Raw genomic sequence first — 15287 nt, forward strand, 5'->3', positions numbered from 1 at the left:
CTTTTATTTAGTGTGACCCCCTGGGGTGATTCTAGACTGTACAATTGGGGAAGCAAAAAAGTTGACCACAAATATCAAGTGTACTGGAGGCAATGGTGGGGAGACCTGGTCTTATATTACTTCATCATAGCTTTTGTTCTTTACTTTTACTTTTCCCTCTTTTAGCCACCTCCTTGCTCATCATATTAAAGGGATGTTAAACAGTAAAGAAGTGCAGAGAGAGATGCACTCAACCAGGAATGAACAACAGCTCAGTAGCTTTTTCTATGGTTACCACCTGGCAGTAGCTTCTTTTAGCTCAACTGTGCTTTTCACAGAGAAGAACTTTCCTTAAAGGGACAGTCAAGTCCCAAAAAAACTTTCATGATTCAAATAGGGCATGTCATTTTAAACAACTTTCCAATTTACTTTTATCACCAATATTGCTTTGTTCTCTTGGTATTCTTAGTTGAAAGCTAAACCTAGGAGGTTTATATGCTAATTTCTTAGAACTTGAAGGCCACCTCTAATCTGAAAGCATTTTGACAGTTTTTCACCACTAGAGAGAGTTAGTTCATGTGTTTCATATAGATAACAATGAGCTCATGCACGTGAAGTTACCTAGGAGTGAGCATTGATTGGCTAAAATGCAAGTCTGTCAAAAGAACTGAAATACGAGGGCATTTTGCAGAAGCTTAGATATAAGGTAATCACAGAGGTAAAAAGTGTATTATTATAACTGTGTTGGTTATGCAAAACTGGGGAATGGGTAATAAAAGGATTATCTATCTTTTTTAAAAACAAAAATTCTGGTGTTGACTGTCCCTTTAAGTATATCAGTCTGATACCTCCTTACAAAGTCAGCACAGCCCCAAAATACCAGGCAATACTTCTCTGAACGAGGAACATGACAACCCCAGACATTCTCTTTGGTCTTTTTTAGTAAGGTGCATCCATATCCCTTTAAGCACATTAGGTAGGGAGTCCATGTCTGGTTTCCCCTATCACCCTTAGGGAGACTTCCCCAGGGTCATTATTTAAAGAAGTACAGAGAGAGAACCGATCAACCAGGAATGAACAACAACTCAGTATCTTGTTCTATGACGAGTTACCACCTGGTAGCAGCCTCTTTTAAATGTTTTAAAAAATCCATCAAGTTTTTCAGAAAAAAGTGTAAGTGTAATGTAAGAAAACAAATTTTGACTTTTTTTTCCAGATATTTAGAAGCTCTGTGTAAATGGAAATGAAGTCCAGACGTTTATAATTATTGAAACACACTTGTATTATGAGAAACAAGTAATAATAAACTACTTATATATAGTCAGCTGAATGCCTAAACAGAAGACTGTGATAATATTAGAGCAGCAAATAACATTGTCTATGCCCCTAATGTTGCAAACAATTAGTGGATACCAGTATGAGACTTCTTCACAGTATCAATATCTGTGTGTGTTATACTCACAGTTAGAAAAAAAATTGCTGTATTTAATGAATCTTTCATTTTCATTTTTTCTAAAGGAAATTTTTCTTTTTATGTTTTTTTGATCGCTCTCCTTTGGCACAAGAGAACACATAGGAGCCTATCTATCAAGCTCCAAATGGAGATTGAGGGCCTGTGTTTCTGGCGAGCCTGCAGGCTCGCCAGAAACAGCAGTTACAAAGCAGTGGTCACAAAGACCGCTGCTTCATTACCCTGTCTGCCTGCTCTGGTGAGACGGACAGGAATCGCCACAATTCAACCCGATCGAGTACGATCGGGTTGATTGACACCTCCCTGCTGGTGGCCGGTTGGCCGCGAGTCTGCAGGGGGCAGCGTTGCACCAGCAGCTTACAAGAGCTGCTGATGCAATGTTGAATACGGAGAGCGTATTGCTCTCCGCATTCAGCGATGTCTGTCAGAACTGATCTGCACTGTCGAATCAGGTCCGACAGACATTTGATAAATGGGCCTCATAATCAGAATGCTACATGTTGGTAGGTGTAAATGACAAATCGTTACCACACCCCTAGAAAACCCTGGTATTCCCATGGCCACACCATCAGAACACATTTTTCCCTATGCAGCAAGAAGACTTTACCATAGCAAAGCATGCATGATAATATTTTACATAAATAATAATAGAATGATGGGACTTCTAAACAGGAGATTAAAAGGCTGTACGATTTAGCAAACAATAGCTGTAGTATTAAACATTATTATATAAATATTCAGTGACTACATCCCTTGTACTTTTTTTTACCTTTGGTTTTGAATCAACCTTAGCCTTATTTGTATATTTTTGTCTAGGATTTTAGGGGAAAAAATAACCTGCAAAAAGCTTGTATTTTCTACTTTACTTGTAGTTTCCACGGCTGAGTTAACATCTAAAGATAAGGCAAGGGATTATTTGCTGAATTAGATCAGCAGTATTGCTCTCAAGCAGCTTCAGGGCTTCTTTCTGACATATAAGCCCCACGACACAAGGCTGTGAAATTTCATAATGTTCATTTCCCTAAGTAAAGTTTAAATGCTAACCTTTTCTATGTTGGTGCATGATTTTGCCTGTGAGAATTTTGCCTTCTTTGAGTAATGCTTGAGAGTTGGTGTCTGAATAAGAATGTTTTTTTTCATTAAACAAAATAATCTGTTCTGCATTCCTGATTGACAATTTTAATAGTAATCTGGATCACATCAATATTCCAATATTCACTCTGTAGAGTCTTCTATATGAACAATGTTGTTTAAAACTAATGGGCTTCTTAGCTAATGTTCACATTACATTCTATATTTAAAGGGACATGAAACACTTTTTTGAAGTATACTTTTAACGTTATCCTCCACCTCCCTCTGGTCATGGGTGCCACCATGTTGAGATGTGAAATTTACTACATTCCAGTGCTGATATGTTTTCACATGTGCAGCAACTCTCCTTCAGATACCTGCAGTGAAACTTATGCTCCAAAATGGCTGCACCCATAATTAGAGGGAGGTGCACGAACTGTATTTAGTGTTTAATACCCCTTGAATTCTTCATAAAAAGCTTTAGCAATGCATAGGGAAAAGACTTTCCAATTCTAATACTAACAATAAGAACTCTAATACTAACAACAACTCTAATACTAACAACAACAACAACTCTAATACTAACAACTCTAACACTAACAACAACTCTAATACTAACAACAACAACAACTCTAATACTAACAACAACAACAACAACAACTCTAATACTAACAACAACTCTAATACTAACAACAACTCTAATACTAACAACAACAACAACAACAACTCTAATACTAACAACAACAACTCTAATACTAACAACAACAACAACAACTCTAAAACTAACAACAACAACTCTAATACTAACAACAACTCTAATACTAACCACAACAACAGCAATTCTAATACTAACAATAACAACTCTCATACTAGAGACTTCCGGTGGGCGGAGCTGGCGGATGGCAGCAGGGAAGAAGAGCTCCGTAACTCAGCTCTATAAAACTTACCAAATTTGCTGCTACCCGTCCCTCCCACGACGCCGCCTTGTTAGGCTATTGCCCCAAGCACCCTAACTGGCCAAAAATAAGTCGTGCAGGGCAGAAGATCGCCCTAGCCCCGAGAAGCATTTTACACTGCGCCACGCCACACACGCGGGCGCCATTTTGGAAGGGCTCCCCCAGCATTCACAAGTGTGCTGGCTCAGGCAGGGCCCAGAGGCTGCTCCGGTAGAGAGCGAGATTGCAGGAGAGACAGTGTACACGACCTGGCAGTGCTGGAAGCTGAGCATACAGAAACAGCATATTGGACACTGACTGCAGAAAGCCGGTAAGGCATAAACAGCTTAGTCGCATCAGAGGTTTTTCACATACTATGAATTACAGAGACAACACGGGGGAGAGTTGGGTCTTTACTTGTCTGCCTTGATTAATCCAATAAAAAGTGCAGCATACTTCAAATTGCCTGGAACTTTGGGGACCCTAAGACTTGATATAAATAAAGGTGAGACAAAAACAAATGCTTCACATCAAAGCATTAGGAAACACAGTGTGCCAGCTTTGCAACTGCTGCAGAACATTATATTTGCACTAAAAAAGGGACTCAAAACTTGAAGTGCTGAAGTGTTATAATTAAGGCTACAATATTAGACAACACCACAGTCAAATAGGCTTGCTTTAGTCTTCCATACAAGTGCAGGCTCTGTCTCACATACATCTCAAACCCCTCTCCCTCCAACTGTAACACAGCAACGCCATCTAGGGGCCTTTAACTCCAATTTTGGACATTCATCTGAACTTTTGTTGTTATATTTCTCTTACTCACTGCACTTCATATGAAGGTTGATCAATACTTTAAACCTCTATCCAACACATTTGAGGGTAAGATGACTGCAAAAGCAAAGCACACAGACAGGAGACAACGACATAATACAGAAACTCAGATGGAAAATCCATCGTCTCCAAACACCTCTCGCCTAACATTAAGTGACTCATCAAACTTACTACAAGAATTAAAGTCCTTTTTTCTACCTAAAATGGAATCCCTTCAAGCTGGCATGGACACCCTGACCAGTGAGGTGCGCCAATTTTCTACGCGAATGAATCAGGCGGAACAGAGAATCTCAGACATGGAAGACCGCCAAAATGACACCTCCACCTCTCTTAGGCAACTGTTGCGGCAAAACCAAGCCTTACAAGACAAGGTAGACGACCTTGAGAATCGGAGCAGACGCAATAATCTCCGCATAGTCGGAATCCCAAAGCATATCAAGAATAAAGACCTATTGGAGTTCACAGCTTTAACCTTCCCTAGGCTCCTGGGCGTAGATCCGGAACGTCTTCCACTGGATGTGGAAAGAGCACACCGCATCGGCCCTGACAATGGACTCTCTACCACAGCCTCCACCAGACCACGGCAGGTCATCTTTAAATGCTTAAATTATCAAGAAAAACTCACTTTGCTGAGGGCATACAGATCACATAATGCAGATGTTCTATATGAGGGGAAAAAACTGTTGCTATTCCAGGATTTCTCTGCAGATGTATCCAAGTTGCGCAAAGAGTTTGCACCCTACTGTTCTCAATTGTATAAAGAGGGCAGACAAGTAGCACTTCTGTATCCTGCTAAGCTCCGGTTACAAACCCCCAGAGGGGATAAGTTCTTCCATTCCCCCAAAGAACTGAAATCCTACTTGGATGCTGAAAAACCGCAAGCTGACACATAGACCTACCTCTGTCACTGGTCAACTTAAGACCTACTTGGGATAATAGGTCCTAGACAAGATAACTGTTGCAAGTACAAGGAGGCCTTGGAAACAGGTGCCCTCCCTGAAGTGGCCGCTGCTACCCTCAAGGCCGCCACATTGCAGGACATGTTCCTATCTAAGGAATGGACCCTCCTGTGGAAGACCATCCACAACTCTGAACCCTTTGGTTCACTAAGGGACATGTTATTTAAAATTTTTGTTGATGTTTACTATGTTTTTTATTTAGTTTGTTCTCCCCTTTTCTCACTCTTGAAGCAGGTTGTTTACATACTCTAATTAAGGGATACCTTCCTCTCGTACACATAGGAATTGGTATATGCATTAACCTTTCTTCTTCTTTAGCAGGAAATTTGGGGGCAGTGTTCGGCGGATGGGTGAACTGGAGACTGACACTTAGACCTGTGACCAATACTCTACACTGGTTGCCTTTCACCAGCAATGTCCGTGAGTCTTTCTTTGTATTGCACCCCATAATGAGTTCTGCACATACTGAACCCCCCCCCTACACACTAACAAACAGATCTGCTATACCCGCCCCTTCAGTGACAACTCAAATGACTGAGACACTCAACGTGATATCTTGGAATGTGGGGGGTATAACATCCCCAGCCAAATGGAGCAAAATCCTCCAACACCTAAAATCATTGCACGTAGACATTGCACTATTGCAAGAGACACACCTTACTGCGGAGGAGCATGAAAAATTAAAAATTAGATGGGTTGGGCAAATCCTATACTCACCATCTGAGGGAAGGAAGCGTGGGGTGGCAATCCTAATACGCAAGCAATTACCCATAACCTTTTCCAACACAAAGATCGACAAGCAAGGCCGTTACATCTTCACTTCACTTCACATAAACACACATACTTTTCAACTATGCAATGTTTATGGCCCGAATTACTCTGACCAGCTTTTCTGGTCATCCTTGCAATCCCTCATAGCCCAACACTCAGAATCTCCAGTAATAGTGGGGGGGGGGGGGGACTTCAACATGGCACAGGCATACCCGCTAGACAGGTTTTTTGACCCATCCCAACCTAGTACAAAGAGGGGAATACATTCCAAACACAAACAAGAAATACAAATAATATCTATGTTTAGAGATGGACTGGGACTACAAGATCTGTGGAGATCTCGGCATCCTGATCAAAGAGATTATACGTGTGTCTCTAAGACGCACCATACTTTCTCACGTATAGACTTTTTCCTCACTTCCCCGCAAATTACACCAAACATAATAGACACATCTATTCTCCCAATCACGATATCAGACCATGCCCCCATAAGAATAAAGCTTCAACCTTTTAGAACAGAATCTACTAAAAAGACATGGAGGTTCCCATCCTACTTGTACACTAATGCAGATTTTAGACAACACCTGAAGGCATTTTGGCTGGAATATACCTTCGACAATGGGCAGCATAGGGACAATCTCGACCTGTTTCGGCATGCCTCTAAGGCAGTTATAAGAGGTAAAATCACTGCATACACAGCACACCATTTTAAGTCTCAAAAAAAGTCACTACACAGCTCCTCTCAGAACTAACTAATGCTTACAACATCTATCTAACTAACCCTACAGCAGTGAATCGCCAGAAATACTATGACGCCAAGAAAGAGAGAGACACACACTTGCACATTCTTGATTACAAGTTTAATCTGCACAGACAGGGTAGGTTTTACCGCCACGACAACAAAGCTGGCAAGCTCCTAGCAAATCTGGTGAGACTTCATACGCCTAAGTCCATCATAGCTGCAATTCAGTCTGGAACGCACCTTAAAACAAATACCAAGGACATAATGAAAGTATTTACAGATTATTACAAATCTCTATACACTAAACAGATTATAAACGAAGAGGATAAACACACATTTTGGCGCAGCGTTACAGTACCTCAACTATCTGATGCTCAAAAAGACAGTCTTAATTCCCCCATACATGTACAAGAAGTGATACGCGCTATTGGTAGTTCAAAGTTAGGGAAAGCTGCAGGTCCAGATTCACTCCCGATAGAGTACTATAAAATTCTAAGTCCGGATATAGCACCAGTGTTAGCTGACACTTACACTAGCTACTTACAAGGTACATCAATACCAGACGCAAGATTTACAGACGCTAACATATGCGTAATCCCTAAACCGAACAGAGACCACACGCTTCCCTCCTCATACAGGCCGATCTCTCTGCTCAACAGTGACTACAAACTGTTTACAAAGATATTGGCGGACAGACTGGCGGAACTGCTCCCAGACATAATACACCCAGACCAGACTGGCTTCATCAAACGCCGCACCTCAGTAATTAACATCAGGAAAACGCTAGCTGTCATATCCCACTATAATAACTCATACTACCGTGACTTTCAAAGACCCAATACAGACGCATGCCTTCTTGCCATTGACGCTGAGAAGGCGTTTGATAGAATGGAATGGGATCACCTCTACACCTCCTTAGAAAAATTTGGCATATCTGGGAACTTCCTCAATGTACTGCAACAATTATATACCTCGCCCTCTGCTTCGGTAATTGTTAATTGCCAAACATCCCCGCCATTCCTTCTAGAAAGGGGGACTAGACAGGGGTGCCCCTTGTCCCCGTTGCTTTTTGACTTGGCGATAGAGCCCTTGGCATGTCACATTCGCCAAAGTAGCGAAGGTTTGAAAATCCATAGACAAATCATACACTTATCACTTTACGCCAACGACCTTCTTCTATATGTTCCTAACCCTCACAACAATATACCCAAACTGTTAAATAAGTTAACTAAATTCGGGGCCATATCAGGCTACAAAATAAATGTAGATAAATTGGAACTAACGTGGTTACTTAATACCCCAAAAATCCCATTACAGGACACTGACCTGAAAATAACTGCAGGACACTTCACATACCTGGGGATCCACCTACATGTTGATACCAACAAATTATATCACCTAAACATAGGCAAAACAATAGCCCTCATCCAAAACCAAGTGAAAGGATGGAGAAATCTACCACTGTCACTCACGGGTAGAATCCAACTTTTAAAAATGATTATCCTACCAAAACTGCTCTATCCCCTCCAAATGCTCCCTATTTTGCTAACAAAAAGAGACTTAAGTGAACTGGCAACCCTGTTTGGCACGTTTGTGTGGCGACATGGGAAGCCAAGGATCAACAGGTTACACTTAGCAATGCCAACTGGTTCGTGTGGGCTTAGTCTTCCAAATCTTAGATGGTACAACTGGGCATCTTTGGTGAAGGTGATTGTAGGTTGGCTGGCACACTCAGACTGTTTCTGTCACCCAGTGGAAAAAGAATTACTAGCTCCCACACACCCTGCTTTTTTGCCGCACACCCCGCTACCATCCCTTCCCCCACAAATCAAGCAAAACATACTAATCAGGGACCCACTGAGAGCATGGGCCAGACTTTGTAAAACATGGGGGATGACATTTACATTTAGTAAATACCTACCTCTTCAAGGCAACCCCAACTTCATACCGGGATACACGACCGCTGTCTTTAAGGACTGGGAACGTCAGGGCTTGACAATGGTAGCACAGCTGATTAACCCCACAACGCATCAAATAATTCCTTTCCCAGACCTACAAGCACAATACAATCTCCCTGGCACACACAGGTTTGCCTACTTTCAGAGCCGACATTATGTCCAGAGTCTATTAACGGAGGGCCTGGCGTCCTTAAACATAACCAAAATTGCTACTCTCTGTACTTTGGCCTCTCAAGGAACACACTCTATCACGCCCATTTATAAACTCATAATGACATATAATGAGACGCAAACAATGCAGAATATTACACTCAAGTGGCAAGAACAGGGGATTCCTGAGGTCACACAAGACCATATCACACATAGCATACTGGCAGTCAGAACAGCTACACTATCCTCTTACCTACGTGAATCTCAAATAAAGTTACTACATCAAGCAAACATAACTCCCAAAATCAGATCTAAATTGGTTAAAGACGCTGTGGATGAATGCCCCAAATGTTCAATACCCACACCAGATATGGTACACCGGGTTTGGGGCTGTCCCTAGGTGCAGAGATTTTGGGGCAAGGTTCAATTCTGGCTGTCCAAAATACTTAAAACTAACATAAAATTGACTGCAGCACATGTATTGTTCTTCCAGGACACCTCTATAACACGTAACCATCAAAGATTCCTAAACTTAGGTGTGCTAATGGCTAGGAAATTAATTCTACAATACTGGGTCAGAACTAGAGAACCTCCCTTCAAAAAGCTCACTCATGCATTATACCAACAACTACTCATAGAACATGCAGATACCCAGGGGACCGTGAGGCTAGAGTAAAGGTATTTATCATTAAATGGGAAGCATATTTACTTTACCTGCCAGGGGGTCTAAGGAAAAAACTGCTGCAGCCCTTCCAACATTCTGCATTCATCCTGAATGAAAACCTACATGGTCGCTGGTGCCTACAGGGACCTGACTCAGACACCTGACGGACTAAGACAATGACACCATATAGATTGTAGCCTGGGCGAGGCAACTTACAGACTGTGACTGCACCCATCCGTCGACACATGTATTTTTCCTATGGAAAGGACACTTGATTCATTAGGTTTAGCTACCCCTGTTATTGTACAAATCACTGTTTTAGTTTCCGCTTCTTGAGTGAAAACACTGATCATGACCAAAGGAAGAGAAACAGGTACTGTTGTAAGTCAATCCCTAACCGGATGTTGGCAGGTAACTTAACGTATTCAATTATATGACGCCTTCGGGCCTCAACCCACCCTTTGGTCGACATTAGCCATTATTTGTTGTTGTAATGTTTTATTTGTTTATGTTTTATGGTTACATATGAGGCTTGGCTGCGCCATATAGCTCAGGAAACGAACTTATTGGACTCAAACCTGACTCACCTATATTGTTGAAACTGTACATTGTTGCTTACACTAAGCTTTATGATGATTGTTATTGCATAATGTTATGATGTTATGTGGGACTGTCCAAGTTCCTCTTTAAAAAAATTCAAAAATAAAGTTTAAAAAAAAAAAAAACAACAAAAAAAAAACAACTCTCATACTAACAACAACAACTATAATACTAACAACTATAAAACTAAATACAACAACACCTATAATACTAACAACAACAGCAACAACTATAATACTAACAACAACAACAACAACTCTAATGCTAACAACAACAAATCTAATACTAACAACTCTAATACTAACAACAACAACTCTAATACTTCCAATTCCAATAAACATTGAAGGATCATATGTAACCCATTGGACCACAGTTTGGGCAGCCCTGCTTTACAGCATTACAATACAGCTATTTCCCTTTCCATCTAAGTTTTTGTGCCCGCTATTGTGGTATCATAAAAATTAAATTTATAATCACAATTCAGTACAAAAATAAAATTTAGGGAGATTTAGTGATACACTCTAATATTATCAACAACTCTAATACTAACAACAACAACTATAATACTAACAACAACAACAACAACTGTAATACTAACAACAACAACTCTAATATAGCACCAAAGAAGAGAGTAGAATCCTTGAGAGTTAAAATCAGTTTTCTTTATTCAATTTAAACAGGATAAAATCCATGACACCAACACACAGGAACAGAGAATACAGGCTGGTCTGACTAGTTTCGGCGTGTTGCCATAATCATAAACCTGCTACACACTAAAAGGTGAACAACTTAAAAAGGGAACTCCGCTAAGTTATTGGTTAATTAGAAAGGAGGACGATACCTCCCATTTAACCCGTTAGCTGACTTAGTCGATATCTATCTCTATCTCAATTATTTAAGCATAACAAAGAAGGAGCTAGTATAATAGAGGGCTGATATTCACAATACTTTGTAAGAGCATATCTTGAAACAATATTTACATGACATATGTTGTACACATAGCTTATACATCATTGGGATATATATGGTTATATACATGGATCCCATAGTTTAAATTTTCAAGTACCAAAACAACTCTAATACTAACAACAACTACTCTAATACTAACAACAACTCTAATACTAACAACAACTACTCTAATACTAACAACAACTACTCTAATACTAACAACAACAACTCTAATACTAACAACAACAACAACTCTAATACTTCCAATTCCAATAAACATTGAAGGATCATATGTAACCTGGACCACAGTTTGGGCAGCCCTGCTTTACAGCATTTAAAAACAGTTATTTCCCTTCATCTAGGTTTTTGTGCCCTCTAGTGTGGTATCATAAAAATTAAATTTATAATCACAATTCAGTATAAAAATTAAATTTAGTGAGATAGAACAGTGAAATAATTTAGTTTGTGTAACTTGGGACCATCTGAATCAAAATAACACATACCGAACTTCCGAATTTATTTGAATCCGAATGAAGACAAAACAAATACATTTGAATTTGAATCTATCCGAAACAAAATTTGAAAAAAATCCAAATCGGTCTGAAACGAACCTAAACAAATTTTTCCGCTGCGCACATGCCTAGTAAACACAGCCATGAGAAGAAATTACACTCTCAATGTGTTGCAGGATAGTTTAACTAATAAAATATTATGGCCTCCATTACATATGCAGCGTCGCCTGCAAAAGCCGGCGACACCAGTTTTTACGCGATTTTGGTACTACTGCATACAAGTTACGCCCGTATATTTCACCCTTCGCCCATATTTTTTTTACCCATAGACTAACATAGAACAGACGCGCAATTTGGTATCCAATATACAGTGTAAGGACTTACGCGCGCAGAATTCAGAAAATCTACTCCATTCTCATATTGCCACAAATTGCAGGCGCAGCACTGACTTAAAAACCAACGTAACTCTCTGAAGGCCTAACAAACGCATGCTCAACAACATAAATATCAGCCGCTTGATCTCAAACAGTTAAACCTCTTCTAAGAATTTATTAGTCCTGCCCCTGCAAGTGTGTCAAACCAATCACAAACAACACAACCTCTCACCCGGAAGCCTTAAAACACTTGCCAGTGCACACCCTCATTAGCCACCATGTTTCCCCTGCTTTACATAGATAGACAGCCTCGTGGGGCACAAGGGGTGCTGGAAGCCCTACAAGCCCCTGTTGTTCTTGATATACCCGCTGATGCTCTAGTTGCTGCTGAGGTCCCTGGTCATGGTGCTGTAGCCGTCCGTGCTCCTTCTGCTGCTGTCCCTGGTGCTGCCCCTGCTGCTGTTGTTGCTGCAGCTGGTCATAGAATTAAATACTGTGTATTTCCACTGCATGTAAGTGAAACTACTACATCCCACCCCCCCTTCCCTTAACCACCCTAATTACTGAAAATATCTCATTTGTTTAATTCATGTTTAGGTCACTATGATTTATTGACTATCATTAATAAGAATGAAAATGGATGCTTATCCCTTATGTTCACACCTTCTGTAAATACATTGTTATTTATATATATACCCACGTGGCAATTTATATTGGATGTGATAAACCTTGATTTACATCTTAGAAGTGAATATTACTATATGTACCCTTCATACACAACTATGTGATGTGCTTTATAGAACATGAATATGTCATAAACATGATAATATTATCTTTTTTTGGGCCATTTCCACACAGGCCTTATTATCGCCTAGATTTAGAGTTCTGCGTTAGCCGTCCAAACCAGCGTTAGGGGGTCCTAACGCTGGTTTCTACCGCCCGCTAGTATTTAGAGTCAGTCAGGAAAGGGTCTAACGCTCACTTTCCAGCAGCGACTTTTCCATACCGCAGATCCCCTTACGTCAATTGCGTATCCTATCTTTTCAATGGGATCTTTCTAACGCCGGTATTTAGAGTCTTGGCTGAAGTGAGCGTTAGAAATCTAACGACAAGACTCCAGCCGCAGAGAAAAGCCAGGAGTTAAGAGCTTTATGGGCTAATGCCGGTTCATAAAGCTCTTAACTACTGTGCTCTAAAGTACACTAACACCCATAAACTACCTATGTACCCCTAAACCAAGGCCCCCCCACATCGCCACAATTCTATTATTTTTTTTTAACCCCTAATCTGCTGACCGCACACCGCCGCCACCTACATTATCCCTATGTACCCCTAATCTGCTGCCCCTAACATCGCCGACCCCTACATAATATTTATTAACCCATAATCTGCCCCCCCCAACGTCGCCGCTACCTACCTACAATTATTAACCCCTAATCTGCCGAACGGACCTCACCGCTACTATAATAAATGTATTAACCCCTAATCCGCCTCACTCCTGCCTCAAAAACCCTATAATAAATAGTATTAACCCCTAATCTGCCCTCCCTAACATCGCCGACACCTAACTTCAAGTATTAACCCCTAATCTGCCGACCGGACCTCGCCGCTACTCTAATAAATGTATTAACCCCTAAAACTAAGTCTAACCCTAACCCTAACACCCCCCTAAATTAAATATAATTTTATTCTAACGAAATAAAATAATTCTTATTAAATAAATTATTCCTATTTAAAGCTAAATACTTACCTGTAAAATAAACCCTAATATAGCTACAATATAAAGAATAATTATATTGTAGCTATTTTAGGATTTATATTTATTTTACAGGCAACTTTGTATTTATTTTAACCAGGTACAATAGCTATTAAATAGTTAATAACTATTTAATAGTTACCTAGTTAAAATAATTACAAAATTACCTGTAAAATAAATCCTAACCTAAGTTACAATTAAACCTAACACTACACTATCAATAAATTAATTCAATAAACTATCTACAATTAAATCAACTAAACTAAATTACAAAAACAAACAAACACTAAATTACAAAAAATAAAAAAAGATTACAAGAATTTTAAACTAATTACACCTATTCTAAGCCCCCTAAAAAAATAACAAAGCCCCCCAAAATAAAAAAATGCCCTACCCTATTCTAAAATAAAAAGAAAACAGCTCTTTTGCCTTACCAGCCCTTAAAAGGGCCTTTTGCGGGGCATGCCCCAAAGTAAACAGCTCTTTTGCCTGTAAAAAAAACATACAATACCCCCCCCAACATTACAACCCACTACCCACATACCCCGTATCTAACCCAAACCCCCCTTAAATAAACCTAACACTAAGCCCCTGAAGATCTCCCTACCTTGTCTTCACCACGCCGGGTATCACTGATCCGTCCAGAAGAGGGTCCGAAGTCTTCATCCTATCCGGCAACAAGAGCTCCTCCAGAGTGTCCAAAGTATTCATCCTATCCGGGCAGAAGAGGACATCCGGACCGGCAGACATCTTCATCCAGGCAGCATCTTCTATCTTCTTCCATCCGGCGCGGAGCGGGACCATCTTCAAGCAGCCGACGCGGAGCCATCCTTCTTCACCGACGGACTAACGACGAATGAAGGTTCCTTTAAGGGACATCATCCAAGATGGCGTCCCTTGAATTCCGATTGGCTGATAGGATTCTATAAGCCAATCAGAATTAAGGTAGGAAAAATCTGATTGGCTGATTGAATCAGCCAATCAGATTCAAGTTCAATCGGATTGGATGATCCAATCAGCCAATCAGATTGAGCTCGCATTATATTGGCTGATCGGAACACCCAATAGAATGCGAGCTCAATCTGTAATTTAGTTTAGTTGATTTAATTGTAGATAATTGTAGATAGTTTATTTAATTAATTTTTTGATAGTGTAGTGTTAGGTTTAATTGTAACTTAGGTTAGGATTTATTTTACAGGTAATTTTGTAATTATTTTAACTAGGTAACTATTAAATAGTTATTAACTATTTAATAGCTATTGTACCTGGTTAAAATAAATACAAAGTTGCCTGTAAAATAAATATAAATCCTAAAATAGCTACAATATAATTATTCTTTATATTGTAGCTATATTAGGGTTTATTTTACAGGTTAGTATTTAGCTTTAAAAAGGAATAATTTATTTAATAAGAATTATTTTATTTTGTTAGAATAAAATTATATTTAATTTAGGGGGGTGTTAGTGTTAGGGTTAGACTTAGTTTTAGGGGTTAATACATTTATTAGAGTAGCGGCGAGGTCCGGTAGGCAGATTAGGGGTTAATACTTGAAGTTAGGTGTCG

This window comes from Bombina bombina, chromosome 6 (assembly GCF_027579735.1).
Source record: "Bombina bombina isolate aBomBom1 chromosome 6, aBomBom1.pri, whole genome shotgun sequence".
Lineage (NCBI taxonomy): Eukaryota > Metazoa > Chordata > Amphibia > Anura > Bombinatoridae > Bombina > Bombina bombina.